General features: G+C 35.6%; 1 non-coding gene across 5 annotated transcripts in view; it reads right to left on the bottom strand.

Moving 5' to 3' along the window:
• The window catches only part of LOC106623502 (uncharacterized), a 151,678-nt gene that overhangs the window by 61,955 nt on the left and 62,485 nt on the right, over nt 1–27,238 (bottom strand). For 4 of the 5 annotated variants that reach the window (XR_011397091.1, XR_011397088.1, XR_011397090.1 and 1 more), the window contains exon 4: nt 18,766–18,833. This is a non-coding gene — a transcript (uncharacterized protein). Of the gene's footprint in view, nt 1–18,761; nt 18,834–27,238 lie in introns of all 5 variants that reach the window. The other variant, XR_011397092.1, reaches the window with a different exon arrangement.

Here is a 27,238-nt window from a genome sequence, read left to right on the forward strand (position 1 = left end):
TGTTTTGGCATTTTCTCACAAACAACAGGCAATGACGACGACAACGAAACACTGAAAAGAATTAGGGGCCATACGCAGAAACCACGATATGAAGAAATCGCTTATAAAGCGCAGCTAACTTTATGTTTAGACTATTGGCATAACGGCGCAACGACATAAACAACAACTCAACTCAAGCGTACGAAACTCACTCGTTTGCATGAAAGAGTGTAGTCCGAGTCAAGAGGTAAGCGGTAGATGGCTGATGAGCTGTGCGCGGGCCGAGAGCCTAGTGAGGTGCTGTACACTGGTGTGTTGCATGGTTTTCGAAAATGTTGTATGAAATCAAAATAAATACAAATTTGCTGCCTAGACATTGCAGCTGAAGAACGTGACTTCCGTCGATATGGAATGGAGTCGGAGAGAAAAACGGCTCGTACTACTAATAAAAACAACAATTAAAACTATGAAGCAAGAAATAAGAAATCACGCAAAATGTGCAGTAATCAGCTAAATGAGTGTCTGTAATGTCCGAAAATGCTTTATGACGGGTTAAAATAATACACTCGAACAGATGCTGCAGAGATGAAGGAGCAAAATAAACATGAATGGTAATAAAAACAAGCATTAATTTTTTTATAAAGAAAAGAAATCAAACAAATACTAAAAAGGAAAAGTAAAATGACGATAAAATGACATGAGTTAAATAACAGAAATTTTTTGTAGTTCTTTCGGAAATGAATTTTGAAAAAGCGCAAATTAATCCAATAAGCTGAAGTAAGTAGTAAACTCTCATCAAAATTCGAAACTTTTGAATTTACTAATCCCTCTATAAAGTCCAATTGAAAAGACGCGAAATTTTGTAGGAATTTCAATAAATCGGAAATGAAAACGAGTACAAGGCCAAAATATCAGAAGAAAAAGGGTTGCTTGAAATCACAAAAATCTCCGGAAAAAAGTTTTACACGGTAAGTTAGGAGAAAAAGAGTGCTTTTGAAAGATAAAACCTACGACAGTATGTGAGCTCCGTTGTCTTCTTAAGCAGATGGAGATACTCTTGAAAATTTTGTTCGAAGGGTTCGTCTTAAGTGACATATACTATCCGAAATTATCCGACAAAGCGCTGTTATTTCAAAGAGCGACCCCTCTTTAGATTTGATCTAAATATTTGCTACAAAAACAACAACCCGAAACTATTTCATAAAACTTTGCTTGGTAATGGGCAACGAAGAAGAACTGGTCGACATTTTTTCTCTCGAGTATTTAGTTCTGTTGGCGGGGGTTTAAGTGTTAAGGGAGAGAATTTTGTATAATTTAACTCGATTTCTGACGTTGTTCCATTATAAATTTTCGGCCATTTACCAAAGTATACTGAATATAAATCTCAAAATGATGAGCTGTCACACTATCACTTTAGGAAATTCTTTAGCGAAATATTATTTATTGTAAAAATAACAGTAAAGGAAACCTTCTCACTTGTGTCCCAAGCATATTTTTTTCGACTTTAATTGTAGTAAGTATCTACAGAAGTGACCAAGCTCAGCAAACAATCAATCAGCAAACCAAACACACCACCGAAATTCGTATGTATTATGCTAGAAATAAACCAATTCCATTTGCTATTCGAGAGAAGAGCGCTTGCATACTCAATTTAAATCACAACTGGCGGAAGTGTCGTGTAATTTCTGGCGCTAATTCATTAAAAATGCAATTGGCTGCGAGCTGACAACGTCAACACCGACGCTAAATTTAGAACACGACACCGCTCAACGAAACTCGACTGAAATAAATTGCGCAGCTTAGAAACCAACAAATGCAAATATGCAAAACGGGACAATCTGCTTAGAAAACGAAAAAACGAATGCAACGGAATTAACCAAGCAATGAAAATTCATGCTGACTGCTGACTTAGCGGCAACAACAAAATTTGAGTTGTATCAGCGAATTTATGGATTCCGTAGATTGCAACGCGTTACACTGGTTGGAAGCTTCCTCAGCCATCGTGATTTTGACACCGACTCATGCTTAATTCTGAATAAAATTCAAGTCAGCTCAACATGCATATGTATATCTACTATACATAACTGAGCTGTAGATGTCTACGAGGGAGGTCCGATAGGTAATTAATATACAAAAGAAGTCTGAAAATTTTAGAAAAAAAAAGCTATTTATTTCTGAATTCGACTCAAAGATTCTCCATCTTCTTAAACCGTCTGGAAAATACGTTTTATGGACGCATTCTAAGAAAGTTTCCATAGCGGCCTCTTCAATTGATTCATATTTCTGGACGGTGGGCTACTTTTTCAGGTTTCACGAAGTTTCACGTGGCCAATTCGAAAAACATGGTAAAGCTGTGAGCTGATGAGTTTTCACGATCGATAGATGATGTCTTTTTTGCAATACGTCATTTAGTCAGTCCAATAATTCCGTATAGTAAAACGCTGTGACTGTTTCATTCTTCGGTCTTCGTCTTCTTCGGAGCAGGTTCGTCGAGTTAAATCCATTGTTTCGACTGTTGCTTGGTCTCTTGAGCTGCTTTGAAGGTTGCGTAGAATGTAAATGATAGTGGCGTCATCGGGTGGTGCGTCTTAGTACTTGTCTGGTCACTCTCGTATATAATCAGATACGTGCTTTTTTCTTTGCCACATCAAATTCTGCATAACGGTAAACGTTGGTGTGCTTTTCTAACGAGCTTTGAAATTTTCATGGAATTTTATATTATATTTCAACATTTTATTTGCATTAGTTTTGTTTAATTTTATTTCAACTACTCCGATCGTTGTCCATCCTATGTAAACAATGTGGCCGCAGGCGTGTTTGAGGCAGCCGCATCATCCGCTGTAGACCGCAATGTCAACACTTGGATTTGGAATTTGAAAATTGTGGAACCGGCAGCTATGCAGAGCAAATTTCAATTAAAAATTCAAACCAAAATTAAATACCATGAAAAGTTTAAGTTTATTTCAGGTGTTTGCTTGAGCTGAATATTTATATGATGAACGGCTTGCTCAGGCGTGAGAAAATTCTCTCAAGCACCAGCTTATGGCGACAGTGAAGGGTTACGAATTTATGCTTTAGCAATGTAATCGGTCATTCAAGTGCCTACTTATACAAAAGCTACAAGTATAAGCATATTTTTAGGTTATGTAAGCTTTATATGTGTTTTCATTCGCAAATTTAATACTTCTCAGATGGTTCATGCAAATCGTTATATTATGAAAATATATTTTACAGAGTAATTCAAATATTAGAAACCTTCGCAAAATGTACCAATCATTGCAGAGATATTATATAAGGGTGCTTTGAATAGATGAAAGCTTGCAGAAGAAGGAAAGAAAAATTGGCGATCGTTTGTGAAAGGTTTTGACTAAAATTTACTGAATATTAAAAACCAGTGGTTCTTTGCTGGAAATTTTCAAATACTTTATGCTTTGAATAGGTAAAAGTTTGGGAAAGTGGCATACTTTGTCGAGCTTTTGTGAGAGTTTTAGAGAAAAGTTTGGTGAATACTGAAATAAAGTGGGGGTTTGCTAGAAATTGACAGCTTTTAAATACTTTATGTTGTGTTTATATAAAAAAAAAAATTGCAAATTGCTAATCTTTTTATAAATTTTTTATCTCGCATACGAAATACTATATTAATTTCCGTTCCCTCGGTTTAATGGAAATTAGGAGCATGGTTCTAGACTACCTAAAACTTTGAATCTGAAAGCTTAAATCTTAATTTGTACTCATGCATATACTACTAGAATAGTTTCTTATATTGCTTGAATATATGTACATATATATATATTCCACCTTTTATAAACAGTCTTTCCGTCCAATGGTAACAAAACTAAATTCTCTTTAGCTGCGTGTAGTGTGCGTTATAATGACAATTTAATGACAGCGTCAATATAAAACACATTTACGCATAATTTTTATTATATTGATACTCCTATCTCTACACATAAATATAGTATAACATAAGTGAGCGTAATTGTGCATGGCAGCAAGCGTAGGGTTGGCTTCAAATGGCTGTCAGAGTGAAATAAATAGAAATGCAGCACATAGTGTGCATGAGTGTATGTTTGTGTGCGCCACTAAATTAGAAAAATGCACCAAAATGTCAAAATATGACAGGCCCACAGAGTGATGGGTAAATTTACATATACATGATTATATATATATGTAAATAAAAAAACTTGAAATTCACATTCCTTCATACGGTGGATAGGAGTCACTTATATACGAGTCGTATATAGGTATAATATATACGAGTTTGCAGCGTGGGGTTGAAATTACCACTGACAATTTCCATATCGAGCACACTTTTATTGTGCATTGCAGTGTCATGCCTAGTTTAAGCAGGGGATTAAATTGTTCAATTTTTATTTTCATTAAGCGTTTTTAAATTGAATAAAATTATTATGGATGTTAAAAATTAAATTTAATGCCATTATAATTGTTTAGCTATAAAATGTGTCAAGAGTTTGATGCGATTAGCTGAGAGGAGGAAAAACATTCATATAAAGCTAGGGGAGTTGAATTTATGATGCTGATTAATTTAAGAATACATTTATTACTGATTGAGGAAATAATAAAACATTAAAAGAGTAAATTTTAGTTGGATTTATATTAATTTATATGCAGCTATAGCACACGTCTAATTTCTCAGCAGAAAGTAGCGCCATCTATAAGTTCATGCTTGCCACTCGAAGAATAGAAAAATATCTCAAGGGACTATGTTGAGAATCAATATCCAAAGTTTTTATCTGTTTTCGCAAAGCACTGTATATAGCAGTCTAAGTGGGATCCCCCTGCCATCATGGGCAACAATTTTTTTTTCGCTCCACCCTATTATTTATATTCAATAGATTTGAACCTATTCTTCCCACCTCTACCTACCTCTTAACAATAAGTATTATCAAATATATATTCTCGAGAATATATAGGGTAGTCATCAAAAAATTTTTAAAAATTTATAATCTGATACTTAATAATATTTTTTAATTACGAAGTGTTTTCGAACTGTGAAATTCCCATCACTGCCAAAACAATCACCCATCAAATTTAGTCAGTCAGGCGGTCCATCAAAATGCACAAAGTTTATGTAGATATATTATATATACATACATATGTAGAATGCTCTTCTGCCTACTCGTCCACAATCTCCTGCCTTCTTTGTTCTTTGGCTTCATTCGCAAAGTGATCCATCAAGTGTTGGGCATCCGTTGATCGATCATTCGGGCGCACTTTCAAGCGAAACACAATTTAAATTTTTAAATTCTTTGTTTTTCGTTTAAGTGTTTTATTATTCTCCTCTTGTGCGTGTTTTTAAATATACACTTTTTGAGTTATTTATTCAGTTATAGTGGATTTTTACTTTGCTTTCATTTTTAATTTCCGTCTTTCACTTACAGTATGTAATATTTTATGTATTTCTGTTATAGCTTCCGCACGCAGATTTTTTAAATCTCAAAATCTTTTTTTATCCTTTAAATGCTGCATAAGATCAAAGTGAAGTTTGTTGGCACTCAAGTGTTGCTGTTAATGAATTTTACCTACTAGTGCCCGTTTTGAAATTTACTTAAATGTTGCTGTCAGATTACTGATTCGCTCAGATGGAATATTAAATATGATTTCGAAAATATTTCAAGAAGTTTGCTATTTCAATATAAATGCGTATTTTGTATGAAATACTACAAAAGTATTTTTAAAAAAAGTCAACTGCAAATGCTAATGTAGTGCACTGTTAGTTGTGGTTTAAGGCTTGGCTACAAGAGGAGCTTTCACTACGGAAAAGCTTTTACTAGTAGCTTTCACTTCTAGTCTAGCCTAAAACCAGCCAAATCAGAGGGTACTGCATACAACGGTCATTCAAGCATCAATTTGAGATGACATAAGGTATCCAGAAACATCTTTTGCAAGGTAAAATCCCAAGGCATACTCCTTTGTAAGTCTACATCCTGTACTGAATGAGTATAACTTGTGAAATCACTCTCAAATCTCTGTATTAGAAGCTTTCCTAGCTTAGTCGTTCGATGATTTCAAACTTTCGCTATTTTAAAACAAAGGCAATTTCCTCTTTGTTCTGAAATTTAAAGTTTCGTACAGCCTTGAGAGTATCGTCTTAAAAATCAAGTTTTAAAGCTTTCTCAAAGTTTTGTACGATTTATTTTTTGGATAATTTGAAATCATATTCTTTACGATGTTTTTAGAATGATCATTCCTCGTTACACACAAACAAAACTAACTAAATAAATATGCGACAAGAAAAAGCTCTAATCCAAGCCATAAATTACATTGCAATCTACTTAAAGCTGGAATAAAAACAAACTAAAAAAACAGCGCGACAAGTTTTTACAACGACCGACTGTCGTACTTAAGGGTGACAGTTTCCTGTGTCGTAGAAAAAGTCTTTGTGCTTAAAGAAAAAATAGAACAAAACTTCTCTTAACTGCTTGCTGCGTTACTTTGCTGCATTATCTAAATTTTCTTTGCATTTCACTATTTCTTACGCAATGTCGTATTCTATTTTTGTTCTACCGTGTTGCGGAGTAATTTTTCAAGGACAGTAGCGCTGTCGTGCTACCCACAGCGCACACAAGGGTGACCCAAGTGCAACTACTTTCGCTGGATTTTGAATATACGTACTGCACGAATTGAAGTGATTGTAGTGAAGGAAGGTATGAAGCGTAGTGCCGTTAGGCAGCAATACCCGCGTGCCACATTTCGAACTTCACGACGCGGAATGCCATCATCAGCGTCATTATTGCCGTTCTTTCACGCTTACCCCACAAACGCTGCGCGACTTCAGATATACATTGTGCATACAAATTTGTATGATACGCGCCTTATTGTTTTCGTCCTTCCCGCTAGCTATGCTACCGTCACCGTCGACAATCAGTCATATGCTTTACCCGCCGCTCGTGCGTCTCTTATATGTTCGCTTTGTGTTTGTTTCATTCGCGTAATTTTCATGACCACCATTTTTGCTCGACTTCACCGACATTGAACTTACTGCTTCCGCCTTTGTCGTTTACTGCTGTCGACATCGTACGACGTCGTCTTCGTCAAAGATTAATGACTATTTTTTGACAAGGAAAAATTAGTGAAATGTGATTTAAGGGTTGGCAGAGTAAATGACACGAAAAGACAAATAAAAATCAAAAGTAAATACACCGAATTATTTCGAAACAAAAAGCGGTATAGCGGTAAGGAAATTAAGCCAACAGGGATCTCAAGTGGGGGCAGGAATTTCGTAATTGGGATTTACGTTGGTTAAATTGTGAATAACGAAGGACAGTTGAAAACGCGATGTTTAATTAGTTTCTTGGTGACAAATAACAACTAATTTTTTTAATTGAACTCGCAACTAAGTCTTTTAGTATTTTAGGTAGGGAAGTATAGGTAGGTCTACTGCTATTTAATATTCTATATTTTCATTTGCGAGCTTGAATTTGTACCTTTAGAGATTTTTTCTGGTGATCTTGATATAAATTTGATAGAAAGTTTGATCAGTCATGTAGAGAGTTTCCTCTCTTTGCAGTAACCCTGTGCCGACAGCTTTTTACGGGGCGATGGTGTTAGTAACATTCTAATCTAATAACTATCGGATAATTTCGGAGCAAATTTTCATTAAATGAAGTATTGAGATAACTTCTGATGAAATTTTCAAATAAAATATTAATAATTTAGAGACTATTTTGAGAGTTGTCACCTTCCGAAGCAGCGGTTGAATACTTTTTTCGCGTTCCATAAAAATCTAAATCTTTGCTATAAAAAAATTGTGTAAGAAAAAAGCTCCTAAGTCGGTATCAACCGTTAATCACCCATTCATACAGCTTTATTATACATACATACATACAGCTTATTTTTAGTGTAAAATATACTTTTATCCATAATATTATCAAATACTTGATAGCTCGAAGTAACAGACTGACAGTTGATAAAAAAATTCAAAGTAGATTAAAAGGAGTGCTTCTCCATAGCAAGTTCTTTCTTTTTGCACAGGGTCTGTTTTGATATACTTGCATTAAGCGGCAGCTTGCAAGGAAGTACCAGAATTATGGCAGAGTATTGTGTTGATTTCTTGCAGATCAAGGCCGTCATACATTAGATTTGCCGTATATTTCTTAACCTAAAAACGGAATTCATGAACCGACAACTAAAGTCTATGCAATATTGCCAAGAGTACAATATCTTCAAGTTCAATTAGTCGCCCATTTTCTACCACTCATAATATATTATGAAATGTACATATACAAGTGTACTTTATGTTCGTGGATACAGAAGTATTTACTTAAGGGAATGTTTTAGACCAAAATTTGTGCACACAATTCAAGGCGACGGTAAAGTTTAAGTAAGACGAAGTTCCAGTAAAAAAACTTGCCGTTCGAGGGTTGTTGCAGTGCCGACACATCTACAAGTATTAGAAAGGACTACAGGCAAAACATTGGCCTGATAGTTAAGTGGGAATGATTAAGGTGGATATTGTGGTGCTTATGCGCTGCTAAGGAAAGTGACTGTGGCGGTGGTGGGGTGGGGTGAGAAAGTTATAATGGCGTTGGATGCTATCGACATTTCATATTTATGCACTATGCCGCATTTGTGTTTGGAATTTATAATCGCGCTATAACTACGATATAAGCAACAGCAACGAGCAGCCAACAATAATATGCGGGTGCGAGCTTCAATTGCGGCAACTGGTCTATGTTAGCTTGTGCCTTATCATATGTATGTGTATACATACAAGCATACATTGAGTGCCGTTAGTCCTGCTTCGGTTCGTTCATGTTTTTGCCACTCGCATTTGTCCTATTATTGCCGCCATTATAACGCTTGGCATTCGCCCAATTGCACAAAGGCCTGCACATTCATATCTCGCTTCGATTTTTTTGTTGCTCGTTGTTTTGCCGCTTACGCTTCAAGCTGCGGGAAAATTTGTAATTGAGTAATTAACATAAATTACCGTGCATTATTTTCGCTTTTTTTACCCACGCCTCGTTAGAGTTTTGTTGGCGCACAACCATGCTGTGGGCACGAGTTTGGGTATAATTAATGCGATTGGCTAAAATTTCACACTTATTAATGTTGGAGAAGGAAGTGTCGGCGTGGCAGCTGGGAAACTTGAGCAGAGCAGCGCAGAGGGTACAGCTTACAAGTACCAGCTCAGCGCCAAGTGCCAAGTGCCAATTCCACGTCAGCTGGACTGACAGCTACTCTCGTGCGCTGCTACTCGCGAGTACAGTGTTAGGGACAATGACAGAGAGTGGTAAAAAGCGGCGACCGAGTTGGTGGGAAGTAGTTAGCTTGCCAAATTTTATGTTAAACTGGTATATGTTTTTTTTTCTGAAACATGTGCTGCTCGGTACCAGCTGCCAACTATTTCTCTATTAGTCTAATCTAACCAGCAATGTCAGACTTCAAATTGCATTTCCGTATAAAAAAAGATCTTAAGAGAATCTGTCAGCCATTCGGGGAGATATGTATTTATTGAAGGTCCATTTGTCGATTAATGTCAAAAAACATTTGAGGATTGCCTTCGGTAAGAAAATCTCTCTTTACCACAAATTGCGATAAATAAAAATATAAATCACGGTTCGTTTTGAAGGTGAATCGCAAGTGACCGAGATGTCTGAAGGTCACGAGCAGGACAAAGCTTACAAAGAGCTGTAGCGTTAAAAGATGATGACGCTGACGCTATTTTATAATTTTGGGCAATAAATGAATCCTCGTGGGTTGAGTATAAAAGTTTTACTCCGCGAATCATGAAAAATAAATTGGTATTTCAATAGCGAATCCAACTCTAAAGGCATTTCTAACATTTGAGAGTATTTCCCATATGATATAAAATAAGATAAATTCTCAAACAAATCGGAGGCAACCTCAACCACGCCGAGTACTCAAAATTTGTTATTAAACTGTAAAAAATATTACAAAACTATAATTTTTCTGCTTGAAAGATGCTATATTCACACATTTGCTTCTGATTTTAACTCCATTACAACTTTTATTTTGAACGAAAAACCCGGCTTAGATATAACAGAGCCAACATAGGCCCCCTAAACGCACCTACCGTTTTATTTACTTGTATATTTATTTATTTATTTGTAAGTAAACATGTAATACTCGCATTGCAAGCCGACACTTGAAAAATAATCAAAAGCGCCGCTTTGCATAAATCTCTACACACACTTTACGCCGAACAAAACAAGGAAGAAGCTACAGAAGAGCCAGCAAGTGGTCGGATGGTAGGCTCGAGAGGTGCTGCAGGCGGTGACAGAAGTAGCAGCAATGTGATAAATACAAAAGAAGCTACCAAACGCACACACACAGACACAAATGAGAAGGTAAACAAATATATTTAGTTGGATGTGTGTGTGTGTATGTGTTTACTTTATCATACATATGTTGCAATGAACTCATAATAGAGCTACACATTGTCACCGGCTTTTAAGTACGATTGCACCCAGCCAACGAACCAAGCAACTAACTAAGCGACTAACACTGGAGGCATGTTGCTGTTGCCACAGTCGTTGCCTTTACCGTTGCCACCTGCAACTCGCCACAGATATTGTGTGCCTCGCGACGCTTTGTCGCACCGACACCGCTTTGATGTGATTGAATGCAGTGATGTTTGCACATTGCTTACGGTTAAATATGTGTATGCTTACTTTTAGAAAAACAAAAACAAAAACCAACACCGCCTACCGCCTACTACCAACATACGCAACATACATACAATTAACAGCAATAACAAACAAAAACACACAAACGAAGGTACGAAGGCACGACAATAAACGACTTTGTTCTCGTTTGGTATAACAAATGATGGGTGAAGAGAAAGGAAGCGAGATAGCGGTTGTTGCAACAAAGTTCAACAAGAGTCAGCCGGCAGTCGGTAGACAAATAGACGAGCGGATGGAGAGACGCCGGGGCAGACAAAATGGCAAACAAATGGAGCGACAGTGTCAGTGATAAAAACAAAACCGTCAATACAGAAAACAAATGGAGAGGCAGAGACACCTAGAGAGCGGAGTACAAGTGAGCGAGAGCTGTACCGGCCAACGCGGTTCTTAGAGAGACAGCGGCATTGTAGGGAGTTACAGAAAAACTGTAAAAGAAATTAACTAACAACCCCAACAACTTTGTTGCAACAACAGCGCCAGAAATAACTGTTCTGCCAACTAAATGCAACAGCAACTGGTTAGATAAACATAACGACCACTGTGCCATTGTGAGAAATGCGAGAGTTTGACTCCGCCAAATAGAGTAATTAAAAGCCTCAATGAAGCTCCGACGAGCGGCAACTTTTGAGCAGCGGCGTATAGAAATATTGGCGCGATGTCAAAAAGATAAGGCAGAGTTCAACAAAGTTGTACGAGACTAAGAGAAGTATTTTATGAAAATTTTGGCAGACAAATTGTGGAAAAGACAAGGCTGTGTACATAGTGGAATGAGTGCGGGTATTAGAAGTGAGATAAGTCTCTATAAAATTAATTTTCTGTTAGTATATGAGGCTTGAAGCTTCGTAGCTTGTTTCAACTGTGTTCTTAGGCTAAAAGTTTATAATAAATTCATTAAAAAATATATAGGAATGCGACAGTATGAACACTTTGTACCCATGTGTTCCACCCATAATCATTTCAGAGATCTCATAAAGTGAGATTAATCCTTTCAGTAATTTGAGTTTTTGACTTCATTTAAATATCTCTCACTTTGAATTTAACACTTTTTGTGAGCGCAAGTTCCGTAACGGCTCAACTTCGGGTCTTTGATTGAATTGATCCCGCTTGGCTCCCCATAAAGCCTTTTGGCCTGAACTCTAATTGGCTTCACCCGATATTAAGATTCGGTTAGTTCGGTTAATGGTTAGTTCGACTAAGAAATGCTGGAGTATCACTCAGGTATTTTTAGAGTTATAAAGGAACATGCAATATGGGCACTGCCGTATCAAATTCAGGAACTGTGTACTAACAGCGAAACTCGCAACTGAAGGTTGTTCCTTTCTAAAACATGGTTCCAAGGAAAACTTAGGTCTTAAGTAATATCAATCGATAGATCTGTATACATATGAACGAGATGAATCTTTAATTTATGACTTAACTATGGAAGTAGTCTCATTTCTGTTTTAAAATTTGGTAAGAAAGCAATGGTGATGCAGACCTTGAAGAATGGTGATGCAGACCTGTCATTCAGTCAGTACTCAGTGAATCGTTTCAACCTTTCTATGAGATAAGTATTTTTATATTTGGTTCGATAACGTATCTGCCATATCTTTTTATTAAGACTCATATAAACAATACTTAAATTTAATTCATAAACACCATCAACTAAGCCGCCAAGGATTGTTTTAGAAAGAAAAATTAAGCAATTCATTTATCAAACTTTTTGCAGCCTTCAAAAAGTAGCACAGAAAATAAAGTCTGAAAAGACTGCCAAAAATTTTCTCCAATTCAAAAATAAATGATTTTTCTTTTCATTTCGCATTTTATTCCCCATTTGAAGAGCTTCGATAAACTTTCACACGCACACACCTACACACACACAACAAATCTTCGCAACCGCGAACTTTTCGCTTTCATTCAACCTCTTTGATGAGGGGCCATCATGTCGCCCATCATTGTCACAACTCACATTTATTTTCATTCTTTAAATGTTAGTAATACACTACAGTGGAGTGACATATCCCTGGTATTCCTAGTATTCCCTTAACGCGGGGCGCATGAATCATGTTCACAGTTATCTAACGGTGGAAATTAATCAAAAAACTTTTCATCACTTTCAATTGACAATTTAAACTTTTCATCAAGAGTTTGTTGGGCGGAAAAGTTTTCTTTGTATTTAAGTAAAGGAGTTAGAGAAAGAGAAAGAGAGAGCGGCAGAGAGAGGGAGTGCGAGACTGCTAGCAGATGCTATATTTATTTGTGGAGTGTAATGTGTAAAAATTTATTTTTGTTGCTACAATTTGTTATGGTTTGTATTCGCATGCTCATGCAAAATAGCACAACAACAATAATAAATATATACATAGTATGTGTGTAACGGTACCAAAGACGAAACTGACTGTAATGACAATGGTCTACAAACCACAAGACATGAAAATCGACAGAAAGGCGAACAAAAGTTGGGCTTAAAAGTTTAGTTTTGTTATAAAAAATGAAGAAAAGTATATGGTATATATAGTAGATTAAAACTAGAATTACATTTGGGAGCAGAAAAATTGTAGAAATAAAGTTGGTAACTTATAGAGAAAGGGAAAATATTGAAAAGATTTAACTGTACAGTTAAAATTATTTCTGCTGAGAAAATTACCGCATTAGAGATCAGCACAAATTTTATATAACGGTTGGTTTAATAAAGTTTCTCTTAAAAAGGTAAAAGCGGCTTTTGCAAAATATCAGCCACCCAAAAATTGGAACTGACGTTAAGTCCTAAGCCAAGGGGACAGTGAGTACTTCTCTTCGCGATTGCGGTGTTGTATTGATAACTTAAATTATTCGTCCGCGATCGAGTTGTAAAGTATTTCATTGAAGCACTATATAATATAGTTTCAAACACTTCTAAGCGATTATAAATGTTTTATGCCATTAAGTTTCTAAGTGAACCAATTTTTAAGGCCGCCCGAAATTTTTTTAAACAGTCCAAGCTCACTTCATTATTTTCTTAGAAAATTCATCGTTTTGTTTAAAATTGAGAATGTAAACTGTAAATTCGAACACTTAGGGCTTTTAAATTAGTGAGAGCCAAGAACCACAACGTAGAATATTCTTCGGATAGTTTACAACTTCATACTAAACCTCTAGATTAATAAACAACTATAACTTTCGCAGCAAAAATTATTTTCTGCAACAAATTAGATAGCACAAAGTTACAAAATTCCATTGCAAAAACACCAAACCATAAATTTATTGCTGTACACTTGGAAAGCTTGCATTAACAACGAGTTAAAATATCATACAAGTGTTAATACAATAAATTATTAGAATACTAAGGAACAGGAATTGGATAAATCAGCTGCATTAATGTAACGGCATGAATGAATAACGGAAGGTAGCAAAAGCAATTGAAGTTAAAATTGCATTACACCATGGAGAGGGGTGAACACGGTCATACATATAAATACCGTAATACACATATACAAAACAGCTGAAATGTGGCAACAATGCAGGATGAAAATAAAAGCAACAACAACATACATCTGTGTGCAAATATGCAGTGAGCCGGGAACACAGTAAAAAACAGCAGCGAATACTCGTTGAAATCGCAGAGAACCAGCTGAAACATATATCTGCAGCAGTAGCTAACATTATAAACATTGATATTGACAACAAAAATAACACATATACATATTACGTATGTAAAGCGAAACCAATTCAACACAGTAAACTTTTCCTCTGTCACAGCGCCGCAATGTATGCAAAGGAACAGTAAAAAGTTCATAGCTACATATATTACACACATACATATGCATACATCTAAAAAGAAGATGGAAGAGGGAACAATGCGGCGAAAAGGGAGATGCCGACGCATGAATACAAACATACTGATTCGCCGCTTAGCTAACGGTTCCAGCTGACAATCTGACTGCCGCATTGTTTGGCGCTCGGTCGATTCGGCGGTTTGTCGCTGAATTGCGCTGTGGTTGCGCTTTGTTGTTGCTATTTCGTTTGAGACCTTTTCCTTCTGCCATGCATGCGTTGAGGGTTGCAAAAGAAAATTTATTTGTTGCGTATTTATTTACATTTACAGCGGCATTAATACCGAGCTAACGCACAAAGAACTTATGAAAACTCCAGGGCACACGCACACATATATATGTACATACAATAACACATACATAATGAAAATGTGGCGGTTGAGGCATGACAATATTGGCAGCAACAACCCCTCGATGGTATAAATACATACACAAATATATATATGTATATTAATATGTATTTGTATGTGTGAATATGCATATGTTTGTATATGTGTGTTCGCCCTCCATCGGCGGCGAACTTTGTTGCTCTTTGCAGCAACGGCACTTTTTGCCAAGCATTTTTCCTCCATTAACTGCTGTGCGCCAGTGTTGCCAGACTTTTCTGTAAATCCATCCATCTAGGGAAAACCCATAACCATAACTACAGTAACAACAATAACAGCTACTACTAACCAGATTTCGTTTGTTGGCGGCGCAGTGAAAATATTTGTGTGTTCTCCATGTATGCCTTCGTTGTCATGTTGTTTATTTGTATATTTTATTTTGTGTTTTTGTTTTTATTTTTGTTTTTGCCTCCAAAAATCTTGCACATATTTTTAGCCAATTTTACTCCATTGACTTGTATGCCATTGCCGGCATTTCAAATTTATTGTCTTGATACACTTTTCGGTAGATACATGGTCATAATTCTCGGATTTGTATGACCATTATATCAGTGAGTGGTTATATGCACGAGCATATGTATGTACGAAGGGCATGTAAAATTTTGGATTTCTATGAGCGGCAATAAATTGTGTTACACATTTTATAGGCCACTAGTCATTGGGAATTAGACAGATAAATGTGGTAGGGAAATATCGCTGGTTAAGCTATATTGGTTGCTGATACGGTGTTGTGGTTTCAGAAAAGTCACATATAGCTGGAAGTTGTTTGAGTTTTGGAATGTCAGATTTTTAATAATTGTATAAAGAATCCAATATTTTACTTCCTTTTTTAATAATTACGAAGAAAGCTAAAACGGATTAGTCATATCACTACCGTACTAATTTTCTCCCATAATCTAATTTCAGTTTCACTTTCTTCTATATTATCAGTCGCGATCAAAAACGCTTACAAAAACTTAAGATAGGGAAAATCAGCTGTGGGAAGTACTCAGCTGTTTTGTATCGTTAGAAGAACTCAAAACCATCATCACACTTCAGGCAAATAATATCCTATGATGTGGGAAGATCCATCGAGGAGCTGGAAGTAACCAACTTCCGAAACATACTCATGCCATTTTAGCTCATCCGATTTATACATACATATTTGTGATAGAATGAAAAGTTTAGTTTATAGCAATATTTACGTTCGTAATCGAAATACCCGAAACCCTCGACGCATAAAAATAATATAAAAGGATACAACTGGATTTGGATTGAAAGTTTAGCAGATATATTATTTTTCTGAACGAGTCGATAGTTTTTTTAAATTAAGTGTATACTGTGCATATAACAAGTGCATACCGTGACTTGAGGTCTATTGTGAGCCAACACTGAGGGAGCTAAAGCGATTCAAACATTATGCATATCGTATTCATAACATGCCGAAAGGAAACAAAAGTTTATGTTGCTTACTGGAAAGGAAAACTGTAAAGGAGATTATATCTTCAGTTGGAACGCAAGAACAAACTGAATTATCTACTTACAAAAGCAATGTATTGTAGTATTTTCAGTAATATTGACTTGGATATCTTAAAATCGTTTGCAAAATAAAAAAGTGAAGTTTAAATCGCATAATATTTCTGGTCACGCTTTAAATTCTTTCGAGTCAATACCAGAATTGTGCCTTGGGAATAGCCAGATGAGCTATCTGTGAGCTGAATTGCTTTAATGAACTTTTAACACCAAATGCAACTCTGCGAACAATTTTCGAAAGTATTTGTTTAAGCGTTTTTCATTTTTTTATTTATTTATTCTTTGCCGTTATAAACGGTCTGCTTCCGAATGCTTGCTGGGCGAACTTTAAGGTCATTGCATTGACCACTTTGTCATAATTCAGCAATAATATACGAAGCAGAAACGAACATAGAAAGGGGGTTGAAAACGAAACACCTTTGGGGGTAGAATGAAATTAGAAGCGGCACATATTTGGCACGTAAACAGAAAGTGGAAAGAACTATGGAAGCAAACAGTGAAAGAAGCAAGCAAATAGATGGATGTAAATATAGAGTAGTTATATGTGGGGACTGAGCTCTGTAAATGTGTGGCTACATATTTACCAATACCGATAGAGACAAAGTTGTACTCTTATGTGTACAAGTATGTATATACTTATAGGTGTATGTGTTCTTCTGTGTATAGCTTGCTATTCATACCTTTCCGACGCTTTTTAATTATTATTACTTAATGCTAATGGCCAACAAATTGTAAGTGTTGTTGTTAGTGTTAGTAATTGTTGTTGTCATGTGTAACATGAGATACCTTGATTGCATTTGTTTGTGCTACAAAACTAGTTCTGTAGAACATTCATTGTTGTTTACTGCGCCCTAAAAAAGGTATGTGAGGTTTGCTACGATGTTTTTAATAAACGAAAGGAAACGTCGGAGACCCTATAAAGCATATCTAATGAGATCTAGCGTGGGTTATTGACCAGAGCAACGCTACAATTTCCGACTAAAGCGTTCAGATTGGACCACCATAGCAGATAGCTGTCATACAAACGGAACAATTAACATAAACCTATTGTATGGCAAACTTTTTTATTTGACGAGGTATTTTCACAAAGTTTTACACAGGTTATTTTCTAAGCCAACGCTACAATAATATTTCTAAAGAAAATTATTAGATCGGAGAAGCAAACTAACCTATCAAAATCAGGAGAAAGATGCTTTTGTACCCTCTTATTCTATAAGAAATACACATGTGAAGGGTATTTTAGCTTCGGTGCAGCCGAAGTTAATATTTTTCTTGTTAGTAGTTGTTTTTGCAGGTATATGTGTATAAGGGGTTCGCAGTACGAATAACAACAGAAACACCCTTTATTTTGGTTTGAATTTCAAATAATAAATGCTTACTGCTTTCAGCTATGTGGACTTAAGATTGAAGTAGACTGCAAAACACAACGCTACATTTTGTTGTTATAAATTATAAGCGACGACAACAACAAGTGCGCTGGAAATACAACTGCAAAAGAGTTAAAGGTGTGGTTAGCCGCAACAAATTTCAAAACACTGAGATGTGGGTGAAATGGGTTTACAATGCAATACTGTTAGCCACCTTGACGACGAGAACAGCAGACATTGCTAAGTGCTAGCAGGGTTTGGCGGCGGAAGCTAGAATGTAACCGCAACAAAATCCCTTTATAGCAAAATTAGTTAGCTGCAATTTCATTTGTATCGTTTGCAAATAAGTAAATAAGTACATTCACCGGCAACAACACTAAACTAACCTAACTGTCAACTAAAGCAGGCGACCTTGTTCCCGTTATATCCTTTTGCGCCACAGAGGACAGGACATGACCATCCGTCAGCCACATAGCGCAGTTCAACGACCAGTTCACTACAGAACGACTATGCCTGTGGCAGCTACAGATATATACATATATTGTCGCACAACCTTTGACTTCCCACTAACTTAGTAGTAGCAAGTAAAGGTAGTAGCTAGCCAAGCGTTTGGAGTGCCAACCAAGAGCATAATGAACCTAACCAGCTATTTGGTTGGTCAGTGTTGGCTGCCAAACTTCTGCAAATTGTCTCGCACGTAAAAACATACATTCATACATATACACATATACATATGTCTATACATTTAGTATTTTATAATGGCCTGCAGTGTTCTGCTTTGAAGTGTTGCACATTAATTGCCTGCAATTAGTGCTGAGCATGATTTCTCTCACTCACTCACATTAACTCACTCACTCACTCTCTTTACGGATGGTCAGACAGCCAGCTCCCTCTCTCCCTTCCACATTTCAATTCATTATTTCACTTCGTCGCTTTGTGCTTCACTTTTTGAAATAATGCCGAAAAATTGGAGCATAATGTAATTAAGTGTAATTTGTAATTTAAAGTAATAATCATAATAATAATGGCTTTTTGTTTATAGTATGTACGCACCTACCTTTCTTTTTGCAGTATATGGCTGGAGGGGTTTAGATTTCGATTTGCACTGCTTTTCAGTTATGAATGCTGTAAGTAAAGAATATGAAAGCAAATTATTGCAATGAAATAATAAGGAATAATTTATTTTTCTCAAACAGCTGTGTTCTCAGCAAGAATAAATTGTTAAGTGGTATGAAAAGAATTGGGGCATAAAAAACGGTTGAGGCTTGCCACTTACAAATATTACTGTTCACTCACTGTTAGCCTTACAAATTAGTTGAAAATTGAGATAAAAGTAAATTAGAGCAAAACTTTCAAATATTCGTTAAAATAAAGTTAATTAAGATTATAAAATATAAAGTCACTACCTGGGAATCACTGTGGAGGAGGTCGGTTCTCATGAGCTGTGGAGGAAAAAAAAAGGAACGTTGACTTCGGTTGCACCGAAGCGGAAATACCCTACACAAATGAAAAAGTATCCAAACATGTGACTGATCCGTTTGTAGGGCAGCTATACGCTGGTCCGATCTGAACCATTTGTCCGAAAATTGTACCGCTACCTTGGACAATAATATATGCCAAATTTCCTAAAGATGTCTTGTCTTTATGTTTCTTTTCAGAGCAGACAGCCTGAATATGCCGTGTACTGATTTCTCCAGTAAACTGTCCGAGTCTTTCTGATATTGGTCTCTCTAATAGACCAGCCCTTCTGATTATCTATGTTGAATTAATGTATGCTTATTGACCTCAAAACGCTGAATCGAAACCTGTTGGTTTAATTCATACTCAGGAAGTTTTTGGCATCAAGGTTTGACATTACAAAAGCGATCTCCCGAACGTGATCCGTAAAAAAGAGCGTATTCTAACCTATTGGTAAGACAAATTCTTTTCAAGAGTTCACAAAACTGTTGATTGAAAGTTTTTAAAACTATTCAGAGATTTTTACTATACTGAAGAGTGGTTTATCATCTAGAAACTACCATTGCTGCAAGGGACTGACCCCGTAGTACCAAGCACGAAAGAATGATGAAAATGGAGAACTGCTCAGAGTATGTTCAGAGCATCAGCAGTTGAGATATTACCACGTACAAAAATTTTCAAAAATCAATGGTTGTCTTTCCCACCTTTTACATTGAGAAAGCTAAAAATAATATTGGTGAATATTATTCTAAGCTCTTAAGCATATTCTTGTGATTTCATTGAGAAATTAATAGAGATTCTTTCATCACAATTTCAAACAATAAATTAATATCTAATGTCTACGAATTCTAAAATTACTTCAACTCATTTTATCACATTTATCCGCAATCAAACAGTAAATTGACAGTCAATGAACGAAAAATTCCGCTAACAAATTGCCACGCAGACAAATGGACAATCAAGTGAAAATTCGAGGTTTATAACTTTGCGCAAAGTCAAAATGACAAATTACAGCGCGAAGAGCCAAAACAAAAAAAAAAGAATACACTCCCAAATATATATAGCACAAGAGCAACAAATGAGCAAAATTATGCGATAATTTTGTAGCAAGCGAAGTTAGAAAAAATTGCAAAACAAAAAATAGAAATAAGAAAAATCTTTATCTCAGCGCACGCATAACTTGCTAGCTCAGAAAAAATATGTGAAAAAAACACGAAAACTTTCCACGCACTCAAGCGACGCCGAGTCACTCAGCCAGTCAATCAGACGCGCAATTCACTCACTCGACGTTAATGAAAACATATTTTGTGCAAAAGTTTGGCAAGGATTTGAACTTAAACACGCTGTTGTTGTTGTTAACTGTGCGCATGTGTTGCTTGTAGTAGTTGTGTCATAAACTACCAGCGGTTTGACTGCCCATATGCTTAAGCGCCTGTACGTATACTTCATTTTGATGGCAATAAATAACAGTAACTACGCCGAAAGCCATTAAATAGAATGGCACTCAAGTAAACTTGCTTGGAGAAGCAACAACATGAAGATGGCAGGAAGTGTAAGTGGACTTGTGTTGAAAGCTTTCTTTTCTCCACAAAAATTTTTTTTTTTCAACAAAATTTTTTTTTTGCATTGAAATATTTTTTTTCATACATATAGTGTATACATGTAATTATGTACCATGACATATATCAAATGATGGAAATATATCTTAAAACTCTTAAAAAGCCGTTTGCAAGCGCCTAAGATCTATAGTTTTATGTCATAATTCATACTTGTTGTGGTGTAGCCGCCACTTATCCCAGTTATGCCAGTGTATTCGGCTTGCAAACTACTGTGTTTTTTCAGATTTGATTTTGGTTTAATAGTTAGTTGCCTTTCGTGCTTTTAGCTCACAGCTTTCTCTGGTCTTCCAAAAGCCTACTAACTACTTCTCTCACTACTACTTCCCCGCTCTCACTACACTGACCAGTTCCGGTCTTTTCAGCTTTCTTCTACTCATTTGCGATTTTTTTCATATTTACTGTATTGCTTGTCGTTTGTCCTGTTGTGGCTCGGTCCATCGTCCGGCTTTGTTTATTTATCTCTGTTTTGCCAGCCAGCGTCCCTAACCTCAATTGCAAGTTCAATTTACGCGCAGTTACTCACTCTTATTGTGTTGCTCGCAAGATTTATTGCCGCTTGTCAGTTCTCATAAGCAAACATGCACATAAACACTTAAGTAAGATATATGAAGATATATGCAAGGACATTTTCATATGTGTGTTCACTTCCGTTTCTGCGCTTGTGTCATTGCTCTATTGTAAATGTGTTTAATTTTTTCCAAAGGTGTCTTCTTCTTCTTTTTGTTTCTTGGCCACTTTCTTGTCATGCTTTTGGTCATTGTTGAGCATTATATAGCGAGTGTGTCTTAATGGTCAGTTCTTTCTTACTTTTTTCACCATTTCTGTTGGCAGTTAGTACACGTGTTGTGGATACATAACGGTATGTTGTTTAAAAAACCCATTATTCTTCGTATGGCATTGTTTTAACAATACGAGGTATATTTTTTATATATTGTATAGTATAATATGTAAGATTTCTCTCTCCAAACGGTTTGTGCTTGACCTTGAGACCTTGAGGAGCTTATTAAGAAAGCTAAAAATGCCTGCTCTCTATTTTCTAATTCATTTTATCTTCTTTTATACAAGTACAATATATCGATACAAGTTATTGCCAGCGTTGTAAGCAAAGCAATTTCATTAGCAAGGAAAGAGTAGTATAATTTTTGATATTGCCACATTTTGATTTTTATTTATTCAATTCTTAAAGATAAGCTACAATTCCGGGTTACCATTTGAGCCATTAACATTTTTCTAGTGTATTGTGGTTCACTTTCCAGTACATATAGGGACCACTAAGGCTCTCTTGAACTACTCACACATTTTCTTAATATTTATAATTTTTTCAGGTGGTAACTTTATACCAAAATCTGCACAAATTTACATATGACTTTTTTGAATAAATTCGGTATATATTTTTTTTAATTTATAACAGTACTTCCTTTTAGAACAGGTGGCAACCTTATCCCAAAATACGTTTAAACTTTCTCATAAAACTTGCAAAGGCCTTAAGTTCAGCACAACACTTGGAAAGTCTCTTGAACTATTCAGACACTTATATTTCCAAAATTTTCGACACGTGGCAACTCTAACACACAATATTAGTCTAAATTTAGCTATGATTTTTTGAACTTGTTCGGTACAGATGTTCTAAAATTTGTATCAGTTTTACCTGTTAGAACAGGTGGCAACCATTTCTTAAAAAATGTTTTAACTTCTCAACAAGACTCTCTCTTTTAAAGGTCTTAAGTTTCGCACGCCATTTTAAAATCAGAGATCTTTAAATTTCTTCTCTTATATTGGTAGGTGGCAACTCTGTTTCGTACAAATTTAAATTTAAAACATGCTGTTTATTGAATGAAACGTAATAGTCGTTAGACACCACCACACAAAAAAAAAATTAAGCTTAGTTCTAGTCTAATAGTAATTTCCCGGTTAAAATACAAGATTGTTGGCATATTGAAGACAGGATGCAAAAAGTGTTTAGCAATTAATTAATTTCGAGTTCCCAACTTTCAATGATAGAAAGCATCTGATGGTAACCCTATTATAATTTCGTAGTTTGTTGTAGACTACAAATCAGTTATGATTTCATTCTCTTAAACTATTTGAGAGAAAAATAATCAATTCAGCACCTCACTTGACACTTTTTGAAGAAAAGGGTTAAAGCTCGATTTAATCATTAGAAGTATCTGCAGAGCGACTTCCAGGATCATTATAATACGCTTATTTTAGCTTCTGAGCTGACTTAAAAAAAAAATTTCAGTTGTGAAATATGTTTCAAATATATATATACAGCAAAAAATATTATTTTTATGCACCATATACCAACTTACATTATCACATATTTTATTCTTAACTTCCTAAATCCAATGATGTAACTATGTAGTCGAATTTTCTCTCCCTCAAATCTTTAATTTATTTTTTTTTCTTAAAAAAATCGCAACAACTTACAATACAAATTTTCGTACACCAATAGCTTTGTTTTTGTGTTTACTTTTTCTATTATATTTTGCTTTTACTTTGCTCTCTAATGGCCAATTTATTTGTATTTGACCTTTGTGCACAATTTTCATGGCACTTATACGCACTGTACGACGCTGATAAGCGCTTAAGTGCAGAACGCCAGCAACGATTTGTCAGTTTCTTTTCGGGGATTTTTTTGCTAATTTTTTGTTGTGATTTTGGGTGATTTTTTGTAGCTATTGTTGTTTTTGTTGTTATTATTATATTTTGTTATTGTTATTTTTGCTTTTCTTTCATACTTTTTTTCTGTGAGCTCTTGTGTGGCACAGGCAGCAATTTTAGACATTTCAAGTGCGGAAATGAAAACAAATGAGTTTTGTGGCATAGACCGAGCTTTGGGTGTAAAGCAGCGGGGAATTATTGAAAAGTGGGGTGGGAGATTTAGAAAAAGTTAAATGTGAAAATAAATGTGTTTTTGTTGATTTAAAACTTGCTTGGCGGATATTTTGGAAAATAACATGCAACATATGCTTCGAAAAAAATATTTTTATTGTGAAAATCTTATTTTGTTGTATATCTCTAATTTATAAGCGTCCAGAGCTTAAGTTTGCCGCTAAAAATATTATTTATTTGCTAGTTAAGCTCTAGAGTGGCATAAAAACGCTTGCACGCAGACTGCAGATATTTATTAGTGCTTGCAACAACAGCTAGAAACGTCAACAACAACTAGTACAAGCAAATACACAACGCTTTCATTTCCTTATTTACCGCTTTTACTAATTCAATGATATTCTTTGTAACAGCAATCTTCCGTTTGCCCGCTTTTAACCTTAATTACTTTCACCTGTTCAAATTGGTTTGATTCACGCAACTACTTGGCGCATACCGTGCAACATAAATAAATTGTGGCATTGTAGACGAGTAAGTGGCACGACCACGAAAGGGTTCACTGCACTCCCAAGACACTTGAGATATGTATGTATGTATGTAACGAGAGTACTTTGTATGTCCTTTGACTTTGTCAACTATCTGCTTTTACCGTTACACCGCCTTGCCACATATGTACGTATGAAGCTCCACGGCGCACTTTGAATGCAATTAACTACTAACAATTTCATAGTCGCAATTTTAAAAGCGTTCTGCCGTCGTAGCGCCAAATGCGTTGGCGGTTTATTAAAAATGCATTTAATTTAAACTGTAATTTCCATAAATTACTGTGGGTAGTGAAGAGTGGAGAAAAGAGTGGCAAGCGTTTGCAGGATAGCAGGATGTTATATGTAAGTATATGTATGTAGAAAAGTATGTATGTGAATATTTACATATATGTTTGTACGTATGTATGCAGCGCTGCCACAAAGTTTCATAACCTGCGCCATGAAAGACAACAATTTGGCCTGTTCATCAAAAACTTATAAAGCACAAATTGTCGAAATTCTAATTACACATACGACATGGCATAGCAATGCGCGGCACGTGCAAAGTACAGGGTGGTACATATGGTAGTTTGTTTTATAGACATAAGTAATTTACCATTATTATCCGTTAACGCCCGACAGTTAGTCGGTATAAAATCTCTCGAAATGAAATATTATAAACAATGTGAGACATTAAATTTTTTACACACTTTGGTCTGCGCATTAAGTGTGACAGTCTGTCCGACCAGTATGCATAAAATGGATTTTCAAAGTATTGAACTTTTTTTGAGCGAATACTAAGTTTAACAGCTGTGAGAACATTACCCAAGTTTCTGTAATTTTTTTTTGCAGTAATTGAAGCCGAATGTCAGCAAAAGCATGCCGAATACTATTTTCCGAGGGGTCAGTCGTCTCGGGCTTATCAGCGTTGACAATATACTGCACGACTTAGTCCTGGTATAAACACACACTAGCATACAGGAACCAACTCAAGGATCTAATTAAATATATATCCCTTCACTATACTATCACTTTTGGGCTCGAAACTTAGAGCAGCTCGAGATAGAGTGTGTTCCAAAAAGGATGATAATAATATATACAGAAAATTTAAGCAGCACTATTATATTATATAAACATATCTGTACCAAGCAAGACGAGCCATTGGAGTCTGCCATATGAAATCTTTATACATTAAAAAAATTAACACCCAAATTTTATAAATTTATTTAATTAATATTTTATTAATTCACCAAAACTATATTGTTTACTAATTATTTCTCACTTTTTGAAATGAGACCTTCATACGAACCACCCTATATTTACATAATTTGTCTAGCAGCACTGTGCTATAACTCTGAGGCACTAGGCTCTAGCCTTGTTGCCTTTATTCCGCTTGTCTTTTCGCCAACTTCCGCTAAATGCGATTATATAATAGCGTGTTTGTTAATATAAATGTTTGTGTATCATTGTTGTTGCTGTTGTTTATGCCATATTTATTTCTTAGCGAGTTTCATGTGGCATGCCAACGCATTTTAGCAAGTAAATCCATAAATAAAACAGCTGTCGTTTTTCTCATAATTTTAAGTTTGTGCAGACTATTTGACAGCTTAGACCGTAGTTAGTGAAAGCAACAACAAAAGTTTCGCTAAGTGATATCTACACATTGCAGACGTTAGTGTCGTTCTTTACAAGCATTCTATTTTTGACGAAAATTAAGTGTGAATGGCAGCGATATGTAATAATGGTTTGATCTGAACAATATTGGATATCCCAATATCTGCAGTTCCGACAAATGAGCAGCATATTTATGAGAGAATAACGGGTGCGAGATCGGAAATTTCTCAAATTCTCAAATCAAAAACTGAGCGACTAGTTCGCGTATATAGTAAAAACAGACATGGCTAAATCGACTCAGATCGTCACGCTGATCATTTAGATATACATATATATTTTTTTGGATCTCCGACGTTTTCTTTTGGATGTTACAAAATCGTGGCAAACTTAGTATAGCCTCTTCAAAAGATAATGAGTTGAAGCCAGGTTGAAACCCCTGAGTTGGCAAGTGCCATCTAGTTTGGTTTTAATCGACTGTTTTTATAGAGACCTTTTGGTGAGATATTGAAGAAAGTTCCTTTAAGAAATGAAAATGCTGCTTCAACTGTTATTGAATTTCGAATATAAAGAAAAAACTTGTTAGTGCAAATTAAAGGAGTATTGAAAAATGTTCTGCCTATAAGAGAGTTGAAAACGAGCAATGATTTATCACCTTTGTAGGACTCCGAAGAAAATTAAGGTAAACTTATATGTTACAAAAACCAGAACAAATTTTGTCAGTCAGAGAAAACTCTTGTCTTCCTTCACAACAAAAAATAACTCACAAAACTACCTTCCACTTACAATCCAAATTTGTAGCAAGTCGCACAAGTGCTGATAATACAATGATTTAACGGAAGCACTATAAGTACAATACAAAGTTAGTTTTCTCCTGTTTTCCCTGTAGTTGGCAACACTTGGTTCATTTGCGCATAATCTTGCTTACAACTTTGTTGAAGCAACACAATTTAAACAAATATGAAAAGTTTCTGTTAAGTTTAAAATATACATACTTTTTACAGTCAAGAAGTCTAGTCTGTGGAAAAAAGGTGTTGAAGATGACTGATGATTGAAGTTGAGCCAAAAGGCACCAAAAGTCGACAAAGGCATTCAGAGTGGCAGGAAGCGAAGTTAAAAGGCGACGAAGCGTGAATGTGCAGTAAGTGCGTAATGAGAATAGAGGAGAGGCAGAATGACGGAAAAATTACGAAAATCAGAACTCAAATTTTTTTACTGTTTGTATGTGTGCAGAAGTAATATGGATGAAGGTAGATAGGTAGCAGTAAAATTAATGGTTAGGTAGAGTAATGAAAGGATTATATAAATATGTAGCGGTAGATAGGTGAAACAGTTGAATACTTGCCAGACTGAAAACTCTTTGTTTTAAAAATATTAGGAGTTTAGCGCAGAGTAGCAGAAAAAAATTTCCAGATGCCGGTATAATTTTAGCCGGGTTAGATAAGAAATACACTGCATGTCTGGATGATTTATACTCTTCTTTTGT

Source organism: Bactrocera oleae, chromosome 6 (genome assembly GCF_042242935.1).
Source record: "Bactrocera oleae isolate idBacOlea1 chromosome 6, idBacOlea1, whole genome shotgun sequence".
Classification (NCBI taxonomy): Eukaryota; Metazoa; Arthropoda; class Insecta; order Diptera; family Tephritidae; genus Bactrocera; species Bactrocera oleae.